Source organism: Monodelphis domestica, chromosome 1 (assembly GCF_027887165.1).
Source record: "Monodelphis domestica isolate mMonDom1 chromosome 1, mMonDom1.pri, whole genome shotgun sequence".
NCBI lineage: Eukaryota > Metazoa > Chordata > Mammalia > Didelphimorphia > Didelphidae > Monodelphis > Monodelphis domestica.
In genome coordinates this window covers 322,605,029-322,626,560 of record NC_077227.1, presented here as the reverse complement: position 1 = coordinate 322,626,560, position 21,532 = coordinate 322,605,029, and the positions used below count along the sequence as shown (strand labels likewise).

General features: G+C 36.7%; 1 long non-coding RNA gene across 1 annotated transcript in view; it reads left to right on the top strand.

Annotated features, from left to right (window-relative positions):
• The window catches only part of LOC130456350 (uncharacterized), a 108,936-nt gene extending 98,529 nt beyond the window's left edge, over positions 1–10,407 (top strand). The window contains exons 2-3 of the long non-coding RNA XR_008915088.1: positions 8,859–8,901; positions 9,236–10,407. This is a non-coding gene — a long non-coding RNA (uncharacterized LOC130456350). The remainder of the gene's footprint in view (positions 1–8,858; positions 8,902–9,235) is intronic.
• The last annotated feature ends 11,125 nt before the right edge of the window (positions 10,408–21,532 follow it).

Below are 21,532 nucleotides of genomic sequence, written 5' to 3'. Positions count from 1 at the left end.
TCAATGATTTGTTTATTTTCAATTTTATTAATTTCTCCTTTGATTTTTAGGATTTCCAATTTGGTTTTTATCTGGGGATTTTTAATTCTTTCTCTTTCTAGTTTTTTCAATTGTATGCCCAATTCATTGACCTCTTCCCTCTCTGATTTGTTGATATATGCACTCAGGGATATAAATGTCCTCCTGAGTACTGGTTTGGCTGCATCCCATAGATTTTGATATGTTGTTTCCTCATTGTTATTCTCTTCAGTGAAATCAGTAACTGTTTCTTTGATTTGTTTTTTGACCCACCAGTTTTGAAGAATTAGATTAATTAGTTTCCAATGAATATAAAATTTGCCTTTTCACATGCCCTTATTATGATTTTTATTGCATTATGGTCTGAGAAAATTATATTTATTATATCTGATTTCCTACATTTGTTTGCAATGGTTTTTTTATGCCCTAGTACATGGTCAATCTATGTATATGTTCCATGTCCTACTGAAAAGAAAGTATATTCCTTTTTTCCCTATTTATTTTTCTCCAGATATCTATTAGCTCTATTTTTCTAACATTTCATTCACTTCCCTTACTTCTTCCTTGTTTATTTCTTGGTTTGATTTATCTAGTTTTGATAGGGGAAGATGGAGGTCCCCCACTAATATGGTTTTACTGTCTATTTCCTCCTTAAACTCCTTTATTTTCTCCTTTAGAAATCTGAATGCTATACAATTTGGTGCATGTATGTTGAGTACTGATATTTCTTCATTATTTATACTGCCTTTCATCAAGATGTAATAACCTGCCTTATCTCTTTTAATGAGATCTATTTTTGCTTTAGCTTTGTCTGAGATCATAATTACTACTCCTGCCTTCTTTGTCTCAGTTGCAGCCCAGTAAATTCTGCTCCACCCTCTTACCTTTACCCTGTGTATGTCTGTCTACCTATCTCATGTTTTTCTTGTAGGCAACATGTGGTAGGATTCTGGCTTTTCATCCATTCAGCTATCAGCTTCCTTTTTATGGATGAGTTCATCCCATTCATATTGACAGTTATGATTACTGTCTGTGTATCCCACTTCATTTTCAATTCCTCTTTTGATTCTGCCTTATCTCTTATCCCTTTTACCCTCCCCTCCAACTTTTCACTTTTAGTCAGTCTCCCCTTAGCCATTCCTAATATTACTCACCTTCCCACCTCCTTTCTTATTATTCCCTTCTTACTATAGTGCCTTTTAAATGCCCCCACAATCTCTCCCTTCTTGTATTGCTCCCCTCCCCAATAGCCTGTTTATAACCCTTCTGCTTCTCTATAGAGCATGATACAATTCTCTGCCCCAATGGATCTGATTTTTGTTCCCTCTCTGAGAGAATTCCAATAAGTGTAAGATTTAAGTATTACCTGTTACCAACCTCTTCCTCCCTTCCATTGTATTGGTATTCCCTAACCCCCACCCCATGTGCTTCTTTATGAAATATATATATTTACCCCTATTTTATCTCTTTTCCCATTTCTCTTAGTATTATCCTCTTTTTTACCCCTAGGTTGTTTGTTTTACATATTATCCTATATAGTTTATCACTATAACCTCTAGGTATATTTCTTCTAGCTACTCCAATGATGATAACAATTTTTAAGAGTTACCAATATCATCTTTTCATATAGTAATACAAATAGCTTGAAATTACTGGGTTCCTTAATTTTTTTCCCCTTTCTTAATTATCTTTTGGTGGTTCTCTTGAATTCTGTATCTGGATATCAGATTTTCTTTTTAAGTCCAGTCTTTTCTTCAGGAATGCTTAGAAATCATCTATTTTATTAAATGACCATGTTTTCCCCTGAAAGAATATAGTCAATTTTTCTGCGTAGTTGATTCTTGGTTATAGACCCAGTTGCCTTGCTTTCTGGAATATCATATTCCATGCCTGCCAGTCCTTCAGTGTGGATGCAGCTAGGTCCTGTGTAATCCTGATTTTGACTCCATGAGGTCTGAATTGTTTCTTTTTAGCAGATTGTAATATCTTTTCCTTGGTTTGGTTTGGAAGTTCTTGAACTTGACTATAAGATTCCTGGACATTGTCAATTGGATATTTAATGCAGATGGTGATCTGTGGATTCTTTCAATCTATACTTTACCCTCTTGTTCAAGAATATCAGGGCAGTTTTCTTGAATAATTTTCTTTTTTTCTGATTTGAATTAGTTTATTTAGTCAATTTAGAACATTATTCCTTGGTTACAATAATCACATTGTTTCCCTACCTCCCCTCCACCCACCCTTCCAACAGCCAACCCACAATTTCATTGGGTATTAATTGTGTCCTTGATCAGAACCTATTTCCATATTGTTGTTTGCACTAGGATGTTCATTTAGAGTCTACATCCTCAACCACATCCATTCGACCCATGTATTCAAGCAGTTGTTTTTCTTTGGTGTTTTAACTCCCACAGTGTTTCCTCTGGTTGTAGATAGTGGTTTTTCTTGTAGATTCCTCCAGGTTGTTCAGGGTCATTGCATTGCCACTAATGGAGAAGTCCATTACATTCGATTGTACCACAGTGTATCAGTTTCTGTGTACAATGTTTTCCTCGTTCTGCTCCTCTCACTCTGCATCAATTCCTGGAGGTTGTTCCAGTCCCTATGGAATTCCTCCACTTTATTATTCCTTTTAGCACAATAGTATTCCATCACCAACATATACCACAATTTGTTCAGCCATTCCCCAATTGATGGGCATCCCCTCATTTTCCAGTTTTTGGCCACCACAAAGAGCGCAGCTATGAATATTTTTGTACAAGTCTTTTTCTCCATTGTCTCTTTGGGGTACAAACCCAGCAGTGCTATGGCTGGATCAAAGGGCAGACAGTCTTTTATCGCCTTTTGGGCGTAGTTCCAAATTGCCCTCCAGAATGGTTGGATCAATTCACAACTCCACCAGCAATAAATTAATGTCCTGACTTTGCCACATCCCCTCCAGCATTCATTACTTTCCTTTGCTGTCATGTTAGCCAATCTGCTAGGTGCGAGATGATACTTGAGTGTTGTTTTGATTTGCATTTCTCTGATTATAAGAGATTTAGAACACTTTTTCATGTGCTTATTAATAGTTTTGATTTCTTTAACTGAAAATTGCCTATTCATGTCCCTTGCCCATTTATCAATTGGCGAATGGCTTGATTTTTTGTGCAATTGGTTTAGCTCTTTATAAATGAGTAATTAGATCTTTGTCAGAGGTTTTTGTAATGAATATTGTTTCCCAATTTGTTGCTTCCATTCTAATTTTGGATACATTAGTTTTGTTTGTACAAATTTGTAAAATCAAAGTTATTGATTTTATATTTTGTAATTTTTTTCCAGCTCTTCCTTGGTTTTAAAGTCTTTCCTTTCCCATAGATCTGACAAGTATACTATTTTATATTCACCTAATTTGTTTATAGTTTCCTTCTTTATATTCAGGTCATTCACCGATTCTGAGCTTATCTTGGTGATGTAAAAATAGACTAGAATCCAGGACATCAATCTCCAGAAGCCCTTGCTCCACTTCCCCAGAATGCTTTGTAATCTCACTGAAAACCTCACCTGGGCCGAGAATGAGATGGGGTATTTAACCTGATTGCAAAGGCTTTTGTGCCTCTTTTTTCATCCCTGTTTTCCACTTGCAAGCAGATGTGGCTCTTTTGATAATGTAGGTGAGGTTGTGTCTAGGCCTCTCAGTGGGCCTAGACATGTGTTTTCTTATTCTGTAATTTCTTTAATCCTCAACCTTTAATAAACATAAAAATAATACTCCTTGCAGAGAGAAACTAATTTCTATCTTGCCTCAGTCTCCCCTAAATTTTAACTGTTACAGTGAAGGGTATAAGATGTTGATCTAAACCTAATCTCTCCCATACTGTCTTCCAATTTTCCCAGCAGTTTTTCTCAAATATTGAGTTTTGGTCCCACAAACTGGGATTTGGGGGCTTATCATAGACTGTCTTGCTGAGGTCATTTAGCCCAAGTCTATTCCACTGATCCTCCTTTCTGTCTCTTAGCCAGTACAAAATTGTTTTGATAACTACTGCTTTATAGTATAGTTTGAGATCTGGGACTGCAAGTCCTCCTTCCTTTGCTTTTTTTCATGATTTCCCCTGATTTCCTTGATCTTTTCTTCTTCCAAATGAACTTTGTTATGGTTTTTTCTAATTCAGTAAAAAGTTTTTTTGGTAGTTCAAAGGGAATTTGGGTAGGATTATCATTTTTATTATGTTAGCTCGTCCCACCCATGAGTAATCAATGTTTTTCCAATTGTTTAGATCTAGTTTTAATTGTATAGAGAGTGTTTTGTAGTTGTGTTCATATAGTTCCTGTGTTTGTCTAGGCAGATAGATTCCTAAGTGTTTTATATTGTCTAGGGTAATTTTAAATGGAATTTCTCCTTCTAATTCTTGCTGCTGAAATAGGTTGGCGATATATAGAAATGTTGATGACTTTTGAGGGTTTATTTTGTATCCTGCATCTTTGCTAAAATTGTTGATTGTTTCAACTAGCTTTTTGAATGATTCTCTAGGATTCTTTAAGTAAACCATCATATCATCAACATAGGGTGATAGCTTAGTCTCCTCATTACCAATTTTAATAATTTCAATTTCTTTTTCTTCTCTAATTGCTATTGCTAGTGTTTCTAGTATGATGTTAAATAATAGAGGTGACAATGGGCATCCTTGTTTCACTCCGGATCTTATTGAGAATGGATTTAGTTTATCTCCATTGCAGATGATATTGGCTGATGGTTTTAGATATATACTGTTTATTATTTTCAGGAAAGGCTCTTCTATTCCTATACTTTCTAGTGTTTTCAGTAGGAATGGGTGTTGTATTTTATCAAAGGCTTTTTCTGCATCTATTGAGATAATCATGTGATTTTTGTTTGTATGCTTATTAATGTGGTCAATTATGAGGATGGTTTTCCTAATATTGAACCATCCTTGAATTCTTGGTATGAATCCTCCCTGGTCATAGTGAATAACCCTCGTGATCACTTGCTGGAGTCTTTTTGTTAGTATCCTATTTAAGATTTTTGCATCTATATTCATTAAGGAGATTGGTCTATAGTTTTCTTTCTCTGTTTTTGATTTGCCTAACTTTGGAATCAGTACCATGTTTGTGTCATGAAATGAATTTGGTAGGACTCCTTCTTTGCTTATTCTATCAAATAGTTTGTATCATATTGGGATTAGTTGTTCTTTGAATGTTTGATAGAATTCATTTGTGAATCCATCTGAACCTGGGGATTTTTTCTTAGGGAGTTCTTTGATGGCTTGTTCGATTTCTTTTTCTGATATGGGGTTGTATAGGTAATTTATTTCTTCCTCTGTTAGTCTAGGCAGTTTATATTTTTGTAAGTATTCATCCATATCATCTATGTTGCTATATTTGTTGCCATATAATTGGGCATAATAGTTTTTAATGATTGCCTTAATTTCCTCTTCATTAGCAGTGGGGTCTCCCTTTTCATCTTGGATACTATCAATTTGCTTTTCTTCTTTCCTTTTTTTTTAATTAGACTGACCAATACTTTGTCTATTTAATTTGTTTTTTCAAAGTACCAGCTTCTATTTTTATTAATTAAATCAATAGTTCTTTGACTTTCAATTTTATTAATTTCTCCCTTGATTTTTAGGATCTCTAATTTAGTCTTCATCTGAGGATTTTTAATTTGTTCACTTTCTAGTTTTTTAATTTGCATGCCCAATTCATTGGCCTTTGTCCTTCTTAATTTGTTAATATATGAACTCATGGATATAAATTTGCCCCTGAGTATTGCTTTGGCTGCATCCCATAGGTTTTGAAAGGATGTCTCATCATTGTCATTTTCTTCAATGAAGTTAATAAAGTTCCTACGTTTTGTTCTTTAACTGGTCTTGGAGAATCGTATTGTTTAATTTCCAATTAATTTTTGATTTACCTCTCCATGTACCCTTACTAATTATTATTTTCATTGCATTGTGATCTGAGGAGGCTGCATTAATTATTTCTGCTCTTTTGCACTTGTTTGCAATATTTTTATGCCCTAATACATGGTCAATTTTTTTTAATGTACCATGTGCTGCTGAAAAGAAGGTGTATTCCTTTTTGTCCCTATTTATTTTTCTCCACATGTCTATTAACTCTAATTTTTCTAAGATTTCATTTACTCCTCTTACCTCTTTCTTATTTATTTTTTGGTTTGATTTATCTAGTTCAGACAGAGGAAGGTTCAGATCTCCCACTAGTATAGTTTTCCTATCTATTTCATTCTTGAGCTCCACTAGATTCTGCTTTAGAAATTTAGATGCTATGCCATTTGGTGTACACATGTTGAGTATGGATATTTCCTCATTGTCTATACTTCCTTTTATGAGGATGTAGTTATCTTCCCTATCTCTTTTAACTAGATTTATTTTTACTTTGCTTTTGTCAGATATCATGATTGTGACTCCTTCTTTCTTTTTATCAATTGATGCCTAATAGATTTGGCTCCATTCTCTTACTTTCACCCTATGCATATCTACCTTCCTCATGTGTATTTCTTGTAGACACCATATGGTAGGGTTTTTTATTCTAATCCACTCTGCTATTCACTTGAGTTTTATGGGTGAGTTCATTCCATTCACATTCAGAGTTATGATTACTAGTCGTGTATTTACCAGCATTTTGATTCCTACTCCTAGTCCTGTCTTTTCTTCTTTCACTATTTCCTTCTACACCAATGTTTGTTTTTAATCAGTCCCCCTAGTTCCCACCCTTATTTTATTTCCCTTTCTACCCCCTCCCTTCTAATCCCCCCTTATTTTCCCTGTAGTCTTTCTAAAACTACCCCCTGTAAAAATGGAGATTTGAGCCCCAGACTTCAATCCCCAGAAGTCCTTGGCACTTCCCAGAATGCCCTAAAATTTCACCGGAGATACCCACCTGCGCTGAGAACAAAATAGGTATTTAAACTGACTGTACCACCTACTTGTTCTCTCTGCTTCCACTTCTAAGCACCCACAGGCAAGATGTAAGTGGTTGTGAATGGGCTCTGGGCCTAAGCACATGGTTTTCTTATTTTGTATTTTCTTTATTTCTTAATTCTAAAAATCTTTAATAAACCTCATAAAATATAATACTTTTAGTAGAAAAACTAATTTAGTTTTTACAGTTTGATAACCACAAAGGGATAAAATCTCAATTAAAAAAATGATAGCCTAGATAAATTTCTTTTAAGCCACGTTTCTCCAAGGCTTTTCAGAAAAGCACTTTGATCAGCTTGCTCAAGCCTGCTTGCCTGCTTGCCTCGCTCCTGCCTGCAACCATCCGTTCCTCCTAAGATCACTCTCAGGCTTCAACCCCAGCCCTGTAGCCTGGCTCCTGCTGCCTGCTTCCAGACCCAGATAGCTCTCCCAATCCTGACCCATCCAGACCCAGCCCAGCTGATCTCCAGCCTCTAAGTCAGACCCAATTTCTTCAGGATCCAAAACCAGCTGGTAAAAATGGGGGTGATTTTTTTAGGCTACAATTAGCCTCCACATGGACTGCGGGCAGGAGATCACAGTGGGGGAGGTAGAGGGAAAGAAGAGACTTTCCAAACAGGAACTTACAAGCATGGCTACTTTAAAAGGATATCTTTTGACTGCATTAATTCTTTCACTTAGCTCACCTGACAGTCAAGAGATAATTTCAACTCCCTGCATTTCTCTGGCCCAAATTGAGATTCATAAAACCCACCCTCACTATGGGGAAGCTGCTCAGTGGCTCAGTGAATTGAGAGCCAGACCTAGAGATGGGAGGTCCTTGGTTGAAATCTGGCCTCAGACACTTCCTGGCGGTGTGGCCCTGGGCAGGTCATTTAACCCCCATTGCCTTCCCCTTACCAATCTTCTGCCTTCTGACAATAGACATCTAAATGGATAATTTAAAAAACAAAAATCCAAGGAACTTTAAAGAGACTGGAGTTTATATTTTTAAGGCATTTCAGACTCCAATGTTTTATAAAAATCTGTTTTCTATTGCATTTTAATGATTGTTTTGTTTAAGATTTAACTTTGTGATTTTAAGTTCATGTATTACGGCATTCAATACTGTTCTGTTACACTGAATCATTTTAATGTACTGGGTTTTAACTATTGTTAAATTCTGTTGCTTTTCCCCTATAAATATACTGAACAAACATTATTGAGTAAGCTCATATAAAAACAGTTTTTCTATTTTTGACTTTGTAATTTTTCAAATAGAGGATAGATGGACTCCATCAGAAAAATGACTACGATTGTATAACAAAATTTGGAAAATTTAATGAGCTAAATATCTCAAATTTATTTTAAGGGTTCTTTAGACATGATTTTTAGAATTTTTTTAACAAGTTCTGGGCATTTTGCTGGCCCCTAACAGGAGGTAAGGCCCATTTTAGTAGCTGAAGTGAAATACAATTATAACCCTCCAACTCCCACAGTATAAAAATGTGAATGGCAGCTGGGAAATTAATCCCAGGGCATGTAGAACCCCTGGAAGACTTCCCAAAAAAGGAGCATCTCTCATTTATACCTTTTCAGCTCACTTTGCTTCCACCAGAATGATATCTAGATTTCTTGATGATGTTTGAAACCCAATATAAGTTTTACTTTGTTTAAAAAATATGCTTATCAAGGTTGAAAGATTTGCTACATTTGTAAAATTTGTGACAAATATCCATCAGTTCATAGGCTTTTAAAAATTCCATGCAGCAACTCATGTGAAATATGATAGTGGCTTTGTTTGTTATTGTAATTAGTGGACTATTGAGAATTTTGGGGATATTGATACCTACATATTTGTACTACTGTTCTTTATTTAAAAAAAACTGTTACCTTGTAAAATTCATTTGCTTGTACTCACAGTGGATCAAGGCCAGATATGAAGAGGAAATGGATCTCATTTTTGGTGAGAAAGCCTTGTATTCTATATTTTCTTAGCTGACACAGTGTGTCAATGATTATAAGCTACATTTTTATTTTAAAAACTTTTATTATTATATTTTTCTTGCATGTGCAATATACTATTTCAGCTTTTTATTTTTTCTCTCCTTTTTATATTTGAAGCACATGTCACCAGTATTAATATTTTCTTTAACCTTTTGATTTTGCAGTAATATAAGTTTAAAATACATTTGCTATAATGTCAATGCATGCCCCAAAAGCTTGAGACTATAAAAATGATGCCACTAATTGTTTTAAAAAATTATGGGACTTTGCTTAATGAGTCTGTTTGATTCCAGGATAAGATATACAAAAGAGCCATTGCACAGAGCCAAGGAAACAAATCAAGGAATGGTTGATGCACTTCTAAGCCAATACAAAGGACTTGAACCCAGTGTGAATACTCAAGGTTGCGACGCTTAACATACATGAAGATGTAGGCTTTCCTTGTATCCACACTCTTTGTGAAAATACTTACAGATGAGTATCCCTAACTTGGCTTCTATAATCTAGTCCCTTTTCTGCCTTTCATAGTGTGGCAAACTTTCTGTAGTCCTGGCTACTGACTAGGTAAATGCTTACTTGCTTATATCATTTTAACTGGGCACTGATTCAAGGACCTGTTACAGATTTATTTTTCCTTTACTTAGAATTTTTACACATAAAACTTTGATAATCTATATTTCATCCAGAAATTATCTCTTTTATTTGGATTTTTCTGATGTCTTTTTAATTTCTGTTGCCAATTGATTCATATACCTCATAACTCAGCCATGCATCCCTAAGTGATCCCTGTTTTTTTTTCTCAATCACCCTCTTCATGGTGGGGGGGGGGATGTAAAAATATTTTAAATTGCAAAGTTTAAATTCCTTTTGAGAAGAATTTTAGATTAAGAAATATGCTTCCTGTCTGAATCCAGAAACTGAACTGTTTGGAGAAGACACCATGAAGATGCCTCCAGACCACAAGTTGCATGAGAAGATCAAGAATGAACTTTGGGTGTGGTTGATTGAACATTTATTTGTATGTATACTTTCGTGCCAAAGGGGACTTCCCCCTTTTTGTCAATGCATCTAGCAATTATTGGTTTTGTTCTTTTTCCCTCTTATCCTCAAATTATTGTAATCTTTAAGTTGATTATGTTTTCATGATCCTTTGGCGAAACTTTTCCCAATAGGGTCAAACGGGGTGTGTAAAAATGGAGATTTGAACCCCAAACTTCAATCACCACAAATCCTTGGCACTTCCCAGAATGCCCTAAAATCTCACTGGAGATACCCACCTGGGCCAAGAACAAAATGGGTATTTAAACTGACTGTACTACCTACTTGCTCTCTCTGATTCTGCTTCCAAGCACCTGCAGCGAGATGTAAGTGGTTGTGAATGGGCTCTGGGCCTAAGCACATGCTTTTCTTATTTTGTATTTTCTTTATTTCTTAATTCTAAAAATCTTTAATAAACCTCATAAAATATAATACTTTTAGTATAGAAACTAATTTAATTTTTACACCCCCCCCACCCTTTCCCTCTCTTATACTGCTTCCTTCCCCACCAGCCTGTTTGTTACCCTTCTACTCCCCTATAAGGCGCAAATCTATTCTCTGCCCCCAATGGATTAGATTGTTCTTCCCTCTTTGGGTCAATTTCAATGCACGTAAGAGTTAAGTATTTCCTATCTCCAACCTGTTTACCCTTCCAGTGTATTGATGTTCTCCCCCCTCCTGCCATGAGCTTCTTTGTGACATATAAATTTACCCCCATTTGTTTCTTTTCCCATTTCTTTTAGTATTAACCTCTTTTTAGCTCTAGTTGTATATATGTATATATACATATGTATATGTATTTATGCATGCATATATCTATATACCTATTTATGTCTTGTTCTTTCTTCCTATACAATTTTTCACTGTTCCCTCTAAGTGTAATTCTTCTAGGTGCCCAGGTGATAACAACAGTTTTTAAGAGTTACCAATGACCTCTTTTCTTACAGGGATACATAACATTTTAATTTATTGAGTCTCTTTTAAAAGGGGGGGGTTGTTTTGTTTTGTTTTTCTTTTTCCTCTCTTTTTTTAAATTATTTTTTGAGTACTTTATTCTCTTGAGTTCTGTGCTTGGGCATCAAATTTTCTATTCAAGTCTGGTCCTTTCTTTACAAATTCTTGAAATTCTTCTATTTTGTTGAATGACCATACTTTCCCCTGTAAGAATATAGTCAGTTTTGCTGGGTAGTTGATTATTGGTTGTAGACCTAGTTCCCTTGCTTTCCAGAACATCATATTCCATGCCTTTCGGTCCTTCAGTGTGGATGCAGCCAGATCCGGTGTTATCTTCACTGTGGTTCCATGGTATCTGAATGACTTCTTCTTGGCAGCTTGTAATTTATTTTCTTTGGTCTGATAGTTCTTGAGTTTGGCTATAACATTTCTGGGTGTTATCAGTTGGGGATTAAGTAAAGGAGGTGATCTTTTGATTCTTTCAATCTCCACTTTTCCCTCTTGTTCCAGAATATCAGGGCAGTTTTCCTGAATAATTTCCTGTAGTATTATGTCCAGGATTTTTCTTTTTCTTTTTTATGGTCTTCTGGTAGACCAATGATTCTTAAATCGATTTTCTAAATCATCTGTTTTGTGAATGAGATGCTTCATATTTTCCTCAATTTTTTCATTCTTTTCATTTTGTTTTATAGTGTCCTGCTGCCTTGTGAGGTCACTTGTTTCTAGTTGTTGTATTCTGGTTCTTAAAGACTGAATTTCATTCCTGGATTTTTTGTCATCCTTCTCCTTCTAGTCTAATTTTCTTTGGAGGTCACCTTTCATTCTCTTTGCCTCATCTCTCATCTCCTTTGCCTCATCTTTCATCTTCTTTGCCTAATCTTTCATCTTCTTTGCCTCATCTTTCATCTCCTTTGCCTCATTTTCAAGCTCTTTGATTTTTTCTTTCAAGACACTATTTTCTGTTTCCAGATGACTTATATTAGTTTTTAAATTCTTTTCCCAATTATCTTCAGCCTCTCTTAATTATGTTTTGAATTGCATTTTGAGTTCTTCCAAGGCCTGTGTCCAATTCGCTAGGATTTCTGTTTATTACTTGCCTCCTCCTGTGTATTGTTTGGTCTTGGTTCGTTGCCTGTGCAGAAGCTGTCAATTGTAATTTCTATCTTCTTTTTCTGTTGTTTGCTCATATTTACTCCTTCTTTGCTCCCCATATTTGTGCTCTTGCTCCTCTCATTTTTTTTGGTTTTGGGGATTTTTCTGTCAGTCTTCCCTCTTGGAGCTTTTTTAGATCTCTCAGTGCAGTCTCTGGGGGAGGAGTGTTGGAGTTTGCCCTTCCCTGCCCTCTGGAGGCTTTTCATTGGATTAAAGTCCAGCAGTCAGTGATGAGGAGTGTTGCTGCCTAGGCTTGCCTAGGTTCTGAAGACTTTTGATGGGATTAAGTTTAGCTGGATTGGGCTGGTTGTGCTCTGAGGCTAAAAACCTCCTGGAAGACTGGAGCAGTATGGAAGATCTGCACAGCTCTGACCACGCTGCCAGCTCCCTCTACAGCTCTTTCCCCACCATCTGTGCTCGATGCTCTGAGATTGGCACTGCCCTGTCCACAAGGTACACCCTTCAGAACAGCTCCTTTGTGCCTTTGCCTGCCCAATGGTTCCTGCTGCCATTGGAGGCCCAGCATTCTATATTGGGGGTGGGGGGGGAATGGATCCTGGAACCTTCCTTCTGCCTTCCCCTTAAACATGAGTGTTCTTGGATTCTGGCTTTGGGGGGGGGGGTAACTTTTGATTTGAATCCAGCATGAGGATTCCTTGGCTATGTCTTGTTGTTAGGTTCAATTTTCAGTCCCCTAGGAGCATTCAGTTTTTGATCGGTAAGGAAGGGTATTCAAAGGTCTGAACTTCTGTTCCTTCTATGTGGCCATCTTGACTCTCCCTCCTCGAATAATTTTCTATAGGATGATGTCCTGGTTTTTTCTTTGGTCATGATTTTCTAGTAGTCCAATCATTCTTAAATTGTCTCTCCTGGATCTATTTTCCAGGTCTGCTGTTTTAGCAATGAAGTGTTTCATAGTTTTCTCAATTTTTGCATTCTTTTGATTTAGTTTTATAGATTCTTGCTGCCTTGTGAAGTCATTCATTTCTTTTTTAAAAAATTTTATTTAATTAGATGATTTAGAATATTTTTCCATGGTTACAAGACTCATGTTCTTTCCCTCCCCTCCCCAATCCCTTTCCATATCTGACACGCAATTCCACTGGGTTTAACATGTGCCATCAATCATGACCCTTTTCCATGTTATTAATATTTGCACTAGTACAATCTTTTAGATTCTATTTTCCCAGTCAGAGCCCCACCAACCCATGTGATCAAGCAGTTGTTTTTCTTCTGTGTTTCTTTTCCCACATTTCTTCCTCTGGATGTGGATAGCGTTCTTTCTCATAAGTCCCTCAGAATTATCCTAGATCATTGTATTGCTGCTAGTAGAGAAGTCCATTATGTTTGATTGTACCACAGTGTATCCATCTTTGTGTACAATGTTCTCCTGGTTCTGCTCCTTTCACTCTGCATCAATTCTTGGAGGTCATTCCAGTTCACATGGAATTCCTCCAGTTCATTATTCTTTTCAGAACAATAGTATTCCATCACCAACATATACCACAATTTGTTCAGCCATTCTCCAATCAAAGGGTATTCCCCTCATTTTCCAATTTTTTCCACCAAAAAGAGTGTAGCTATAAATATTTTTGTACAAGTCTTTTTCCTTTTTGTCTCTTTGGGATATAAACCCAGCAGTGCTATGGCACTCTTTTAGCTCACTTTGGGTATAGTTCCAGATTGCCTTCCAGAATGGTTGGATCAATCACAACTCCACCAGCAAAGTATTAATGTCCCCATTTTTGCCATATTCCCTCCAACATTTATTACTTTCTTTTACTGTCATGTTAGTCAATTTGCTGGGTGTGAAGTGATACCTCAGAGTTGTTTTGACTTGCATTTCTCTGATTATAAGAGATTTAGAACACTTTTTCATGTGTTTATTAATAGTTTTGATTTCTTTAACTGAAAATTGCCTATTCATGACCCTTGTCCATTTATCAATTGGGGGATGGCTTGATGTTTTTGTACAATTTATTTAGCTCCTTATAAATTTGAGTAATTAGACCATTGCACTCTAGCATATTTGCCAATAAAACTTCAAATGAGGTCCCAAAGAGTCAAATATGATTGAAAATGACTGAACATTAATATCGATAATTCAGTTTTGGACATACTGAGTTTCATGTGTCTAGGATATCCAATCTGAATTGCCTGCTAGTCAATTGATGAAATGGTACTGAAATTTTGGGTGGAAATAGAAGTGGGTGTCATCTAATCCAACCCTGTCATTTTGCCTATGGAGAATCTGAGACTCAGTGAGATTAGGTTATTTGTATTGTTATTCAGATGGTAAGTGGAAGAGCTAGAGCTTGAGCCTAGATTCATCTACTATAAATCTTACCCTTTTTCTTCCACTGTTGATTTTCTCATCAAATGAAACAAGGATAATTGATGGAGACATGAGGTTTTGAAGCTAGATAGTGATGTAGAAATAATTACTGCATCACAGGATCATAGAAATGAATGACTAAAATGACTCTCCAGGCCATCTGTAATATTCGAATGGATTGTAGAGGGATTGAAGAGAGGAAAGGGGGAAGGAAGTATTGTGACAGGGAATAGAGGAGGTGAAGGGAGAGAGGGAATATGGCTGCTGGTGAGTTAAAAGGAGATACCCCCTGCTGAGAGTCTGTCTTTGAAAATTAGAGTTCCTGAGAAATAGGCCACCTATGTTAGCCTGAGGGATGTCTTCTCTGTTGATTGATGTTGAAGATACCCCAGGGAAGGTAAGCACAGACCCTTTTGAGGGACAAGCCTTCCCCCAGGTTCTGCTCCCTCTATGTTCTTCTGAAATGATAGTCTGCTTATCTGACTGTGGTTTTATTAAGTAAAATTGAATTTTAATAACAAGTTTGGATTGGGGAAGTATCAGGGAAGAGGGAATAGGATTTCCCTAGATTAGATTTGAGTCTCAGCCTTTAAGCTGAGACCAGGCCTTGGAGGCTGGTAAAGGGTTTCTTTTATTTCTATCTATGCTATATCTGTTCTAGCTTTCTTAAGTTCAAAGTCTTAGCAATAGGCAGCAAGAGGAAGAAAAGGTTCTGACCTTCAGAGCTGGTTGGGCCTGTCTCTTTGGGCTGATTCTCCTAAAGACTGGCCTTACAGTTCAAGCCACTCTTCTTTAATCCAATTACAAGATCACAGGAATCCAGGTAGAGCCCACAGTTGGGATAATCAGGAATAGAGGTACTTCTATCCCAAGACAGGGAGACAGCACTCCTTCTCGTCCAAGGGCCAGGAGAGAGAGCCAACTGACACTCTCCAAGTTTCCTTCCCTATACCAACTGTCATTCTCATCAATATCTTCTCTCTAACACTCCAACTGCTACTTGCTCCACCTCAGTGGCAGAAAGTCCAAAACTCACTTCAGTTTTCATTTCCACACATCTAATCCAGTTCTCTTAAAACAAAGGCCATGAGAATGAAAATGGTTTTCCATATCCCATAATGTCAGTTAGGTGCCAGAAGCCAATATTTGTACACATTTCTGCTGATGCCAAATTTGGGCTTTGTGAGTGTCAGCTAAGTAGCATAGTGGATAAGATGCCAGGTATGGAGTTGAAAGGACATAAGTTCATATCTGGCCTCAGATACTTCTTAACTATATTACCCTCATCAAGTCACTTAGTCTCTATTGCCTAACTCTTAACATTCTTTTGTCTTACAATTAATACTGGCAGAAAGTAAGGGTTAAAAAAATACTTGGGGTTTATTGGCCATTTGGAACTGACTTTACCTGGAGTTTTATGCATTTGTTTTCCTGTATTTGGTTGTCAAATTTTTATGCCATATTATATGGTCAATTTTTGTGATGGTGCCATGTGTTGCTGAGGGAAAAAAAGGTATTCCTTTCTATTTCCATTCAGTTTTCTCTAGAGTTCTATCATATGAAACTTTGCTACAGTTCTATTCATCCTATTAACTTCCTTCTTTTTGTTGTTGTTGTTGAATTTATCTGCTTCTGAGAGGGAAAGGTAGAGATTTCCCCCACTAGAAATGTTTTACTATCGATTTCCTCCTGTAACTCATATAATTTTTCCTTTAGGAATCTGTATGCTATGCCATTTGGTGAATATATGTTTAGTATTTATATTGTTTCACGGTATATGGTACCTTTTATCAAGATGTAATTTACACCTTTATCTCTTTTTATTAGATTGATTTGTCTAAGATCTTGATTGCTACCCCTATTTTTTTTTACTTTAGCTGAGGCATAGTAGATTCTGATCCAGCCCCTTAAATGTGCTCTGTGTGTGTATCCCTACTTTAAATATGTTTCTTGTAGACAGCACATTATGTGATTCTGGTTTTTAATACACTCTACTATCCTTTTCCATTTTATGGGTGAGTTCATCCCATTCACTTTTACAGTTATGATTATGCATTTCCCTCCATCTTATTTTCCCCCTATTTGCCCTTCTCTATCTCTCTTTTCAATCTTTCCCTCTGTAAAGATAATTATCTTTACATGTGACTTAAAATCTAAATTTAATTGGTCGCCAGGGAAAATCCCAAATAATAAAATACCCAAGTCAGCTGGAAATTCACGGTGATTTAATTGATATAGTGGAAAGAGATTAAGAAGAAGGAAGAAGGAAAGAGAGTAGGATTTCTCCCACCTGGCTCATGCCAGAAAGAAGACCAGAGGCTCTAGAAAGTAAGGAGGAAGGAACCAGCCTGAACTCCAAAAGGACTCAGCCAAGATGGCTGAGCCTGAATCAGCTCAAGGACAAACTCGCCACCAAACCCAGACAAATAGCTGCCACCACGCCAAGATGTTGGAACACTTAGCACACTGCCAGCCAGAGTCCCCTCTCTGGGTAAAGAGGGAGAGAGAGGAAGTGACATGCCTTATATAGATGGTTTTACATCACTTTCCTGCATCTCATCTATACCAATGATAGCTTAGCTTGACTTAGGACAGCCCAGGGGTCTGTCTGCTTTTTCTGTACATGTCTGTTGAAGGCCATTTCCTCAGATAACTAAATCTTTGAGTATGGTGCAGGCATCCTGACCTTGTTAAACTGAGTAGGGTGGAGAAATGTATAGTTCCCAAAACTTGATTCTGTTAAGTCAAGTATCTTCATTGTTACTAATCAGAAAATAGCTAAATCAGATCTTCTAAAGTACGGCCTGAGTAAGGTAGAATAGTTTTAAAATTCACACCTCTTCACAAATGTTTTGTTTTCATTGACCACCTGCCCCAATTCAACCTCCTTTTTGGCCATCTCCATACTACTCTTATTCCCTTTCCTCCCTATATTCCTATAGTTGACTGAGTTTGGGTGTTATTCCAACTTTGAGCTAATTCTAATGAAAGTAAAGTTCAGGCATAGCCTACCACCACCAACCCCATCTTCTTTTTATGCACCTCTTTATGAAAGATGGTTACCCCTATCTGTCTCTCCTTTTTTTTTCTCCTCATGTATTCCTCTTTCCCACCCCTTGTTTGTTTGTTTTTCTACATTAGCCCATCTTCTTTAGTTTCCTTCCTTCTTTCTATGTATACTCCTTTTCTTTGCTCTAATGGTCATACACTTCTTAAGTATCTTAAGTACTTTAGGAATCTTGCATACTTAAAGAACCTGAAGCATCATATATATCTTAATTATTTCAGTTATCATCTTCTTCCCATGTATGAATGCACTGAATGAATACATGTATTAATGTATTCTACTTTATTGAAACTCTTACTCTTTTAATTTACCTTTTTATACTTTTCTTGAATGTTAAATTTGCTCATCAAATTTGCTTTTCTGCTCTGGTTTTCAGTCAGGAAAGCCAAAAATTCCTCTATTTCATTAAAAATCAACTTTTTCCTCTGGAAGAATATACTCAGTTTTGCTGGGCTTGTAATTCTTGGTTGTAGTTCCACATCCTTTGCCTTTCAGAATATCATATTCCATGATTTCCAGTCCTTTAAGGTAGAAGCTGCTAGGTCCTGTGTGTTCCTGACTGTGGTTTCATGATATTTGAATTGTTTCCTCCTGAATGATTATACTACTTTTTCCTTGGCCTAGGAATTCTAGAATTTTGTTGTAAAGCCCTGAAGTGTTTTATTTTGGGGTTTCTTTCAGGAAGTAAATGGTGTATTCTCTCAGTTTCTATTTTTCCCTCTTGTTTGAGATTATCAGAGCAGTTTTCCCTGGTGATTTCTTTTAAAATGGTTGTCTGGGCTCTTTCATTGATTGTGGTTTTCAAGTGTTCCAATGATTCTTAAATTTTCTCTCCTGGATCTATTTTCCAAGTTGGTCATTTTTTTTCAGAAAGGTATTTTTTTCTATTTTTTCATTTTCTAAATTTTTTCATATTGCTTCTTGTTGTCTTTATTGATTCATTATCTTCTATTTGTCCAATTTTAATTTTTTGGAAGTTATTTTCTTCCTTTAGTTTTTGTGTTTCCTTTTCCATTTGGCCAATCCTACTTTTTAAAGAGTTGTTTTCTTCACTTTTTTTTGTTTTGCCTTGATTTCCATTTGATTCATTCTACTCCTTAGGAAATTATTTTCTTCAATGTATTTCATGCCTCCATTTCCTTTTGCTCTATTCTAGTTTTTATAGGGTTGATTTCTTCAGTAAGTTTTCCCCCCAACTGTTGATTGAGTTTTTCTGTCAGTCCTCTTATTATTTCTGTTATTTTTTTTTCAAATTCTTTCAAGGATTCTTTTGGGTCCTGAAATCCTTTCTCACTTTACTTTGCAGTTTCACATGTTTCTTTTTTTGGCATTGTTGTCCTCTTCTGTGTTCATATTTTGGTCTTTCCCATCACTAAAGTAACTTTTCAAGGTCAGGTATGTTTTTTGTTTGTTTGTCTGATCGTTATTCTAGTTATTTTTTCCCATTACTTTATCTGCTTATTGAAGTTCTTCTCTTTTCCTGGAGTAGAAGAATCACTAATCCAAGCTTTCAGAGTACTCTTCTCTGATACTTGTGGTAGACCTGGCTGGCTTTATTTTTCATACTGTGTCTATTGGCCCTGCTGGTTTGCTCTGAGGAGGTCTGCAGCTGTTTTTTCCAACTGAATTAAGCTCCCTATGTTGCCAGTTTCCCTGTTACTTCATGGTCTGGGTTGATCCCGACTCTGCTGTTTCCCTGCCCCATGATAAGTGGCTTGGGTTGGACAGGTTCTCTGTTCTGGACTTTGCTGCCTCAGGCACTCTGCTGCCACATGTGAATGATTAGGTTCCTGCAGTTCAGCAGGTCCCCCACTCAGCTCCCCTTGCTGTTTCAGATGCTCTGCTACCATATGAGAGTTTGTAGGTTTCCTTCCCTTTCAGCCTTCCATATCTGTGTCAAATGGTTCTGGCTGGGCTCATCCCATTCTGCAGTTTCATTACCTCTGGTGGAGTTGTAGTATATTGAACTGGTCCAAGCTCTTCCAGTTCTCTTCTTACCTCAGTGAGTCATGTTCCTACTGCTTTCTTTTGTTTTGAGGTGATTTATTTTCTGTGTGTGTATGAGTGTAGGGATAAGGGGAGTAGAGCATCCTTTACTCCTCCATCTTAGTTCCCAACACGCAATTCTTATTTTCATGCTTTAGTAAAGCTCTTTACATTTTACTTTTCTATTCCATAAAAATTTCACAGAGAAGACAAAACCTGATATTCTGTTTGCTTAAAGAAAAGTGACAAAGAGAAGGCCACTAGATGGATTGAGGAAAGACTCTCCTCCCTGTCCTCACTCAAAAGTCAAGTAGCATCAAGCAGTGGATAATACTGCCCCCATACAAGTCCACACAGTATTTCTGGAAAGGCAATTTTTGATGTTACGTAAGACTATTTAAAATGTGAGTTGAAAGGGACCCAAGAGATCCATTAGTTCAATCTACTCACATGATGGATAGGGCACCAGCCCTGGAGTCAGGAAAACTGAGTTCAAATTTGGTTCAGATACTTGCTAGCTCTATGATCCTAAATAAGTCGCTCAATCCTGTTGGCCTCAGTTTTCTCACCTGTAAAATGAGCTGGAGAAATAAATGGCAAAAACCACTCCAGTATCTCTGCCAAGAAAACTCCAAATGGGATCACTAAGATACAACTATATTGTTATGTATAAGATTTGTCTGCACACATAAGATACAACTAATTGACCAAAAGAAAAAGAAAAAAAAACACTATCACAGCTGGGAAAACAGACCCAAAAAAGGGATACTACTTACCCAAGATATTATAGCTGGTAAATTATAGAGCCTAGATTTAAATGCAGGTCTTCTGATGACATGGAACCAGTGCTCTTCCATTACACCAAACTCCCCAGATATAGTATGGGGGGTTGGGAAAAGGAACATGTATTTATGCTGCCCTCATGCCAAACTGAAACAGCAGCATTGGATGTGTGTTACAACTTTACACTGTGGTCCTAGGTCTGCTTTTTCCTCTCTTACATAGGGCCATAGGATAGAAAGATAGACAGGACTTTGGAGGCTATCCAGCATCTAGTACAATGACTGCCGCAGAGTAAGTATTTAATACATGCTTGTTGAAGGAGTGAATACTTAATCTCCTGTAGCCCATTCAATTTTGTGGTGAGGAAAACAAACCAGGTTAGCTCAAGAAAATTCCAAATCCTGGTTTTTATTCAGGTCCTTAGAGGTCATCAAGTCCAATGTGTACCTCACCAGGAATCTTCTGCAACATTCCTCACAAATATCCGCCCAAGCTCTTCTTGAAGAGTTCCAGAGTGGAGAAGGAAACAAATGACATATAGACAGCTCTAATTGTCAGAAAAATTTCCTTTATTTCAAGGCAAAGTCTATCTTTCTCTCTCAGTCTCTCTCTGTTTCTCTGTCATCTCTCTCTCTCTCTCTCTCTCTCTCTCTCTCTCTCTCTCTCTCTCTCTCTCTCTATCTATCTATCTATCTATCTATCTCTCTTTGGATTCTTATTCTGAACTTAACAAACATCCTCACTGACAGAAAGAACATTTCCACATACACAGCAGAACACAGAGAAGATTGAATATGAAAATATGAATCTCCATTCCACACTAATTGCTTTTTTAAAAGAATAAAATTAATTTTAAAGTGCTCCAAAACTGTCTTGCTTTTCTGTACTTCTTTCTGAACTAACTTCTATTCTCAGCTGTGCTTTTATTAAATGTTTCAATGGCCTTTTTTCTTTTCTTCTTTTTATAAGATTGCTATTACAAAATCCTCCAAACACTTGAACCTTCTCTCCCCTCAATTAAAAATCAGGGGGAAAACGCTTTTTTAACAAATAAGCAAAGATTAGCAAAATTAATCCGATCATTGGCTACGTCCAAAAATATAGGTCTCTTTGTGCATCTTGAGTTTATCACTTTTCTGTCAGAAGATGACAAAGAATACAAGAATACTTATGGTTCCAAATAAGAGGGAAAATAGCAGGCCTAGAAACACATATCATAGGTCCCCTAGAGAAAAGCCATTGCTATGATCATAGTTCTTACTGTTAAAAGTTGTT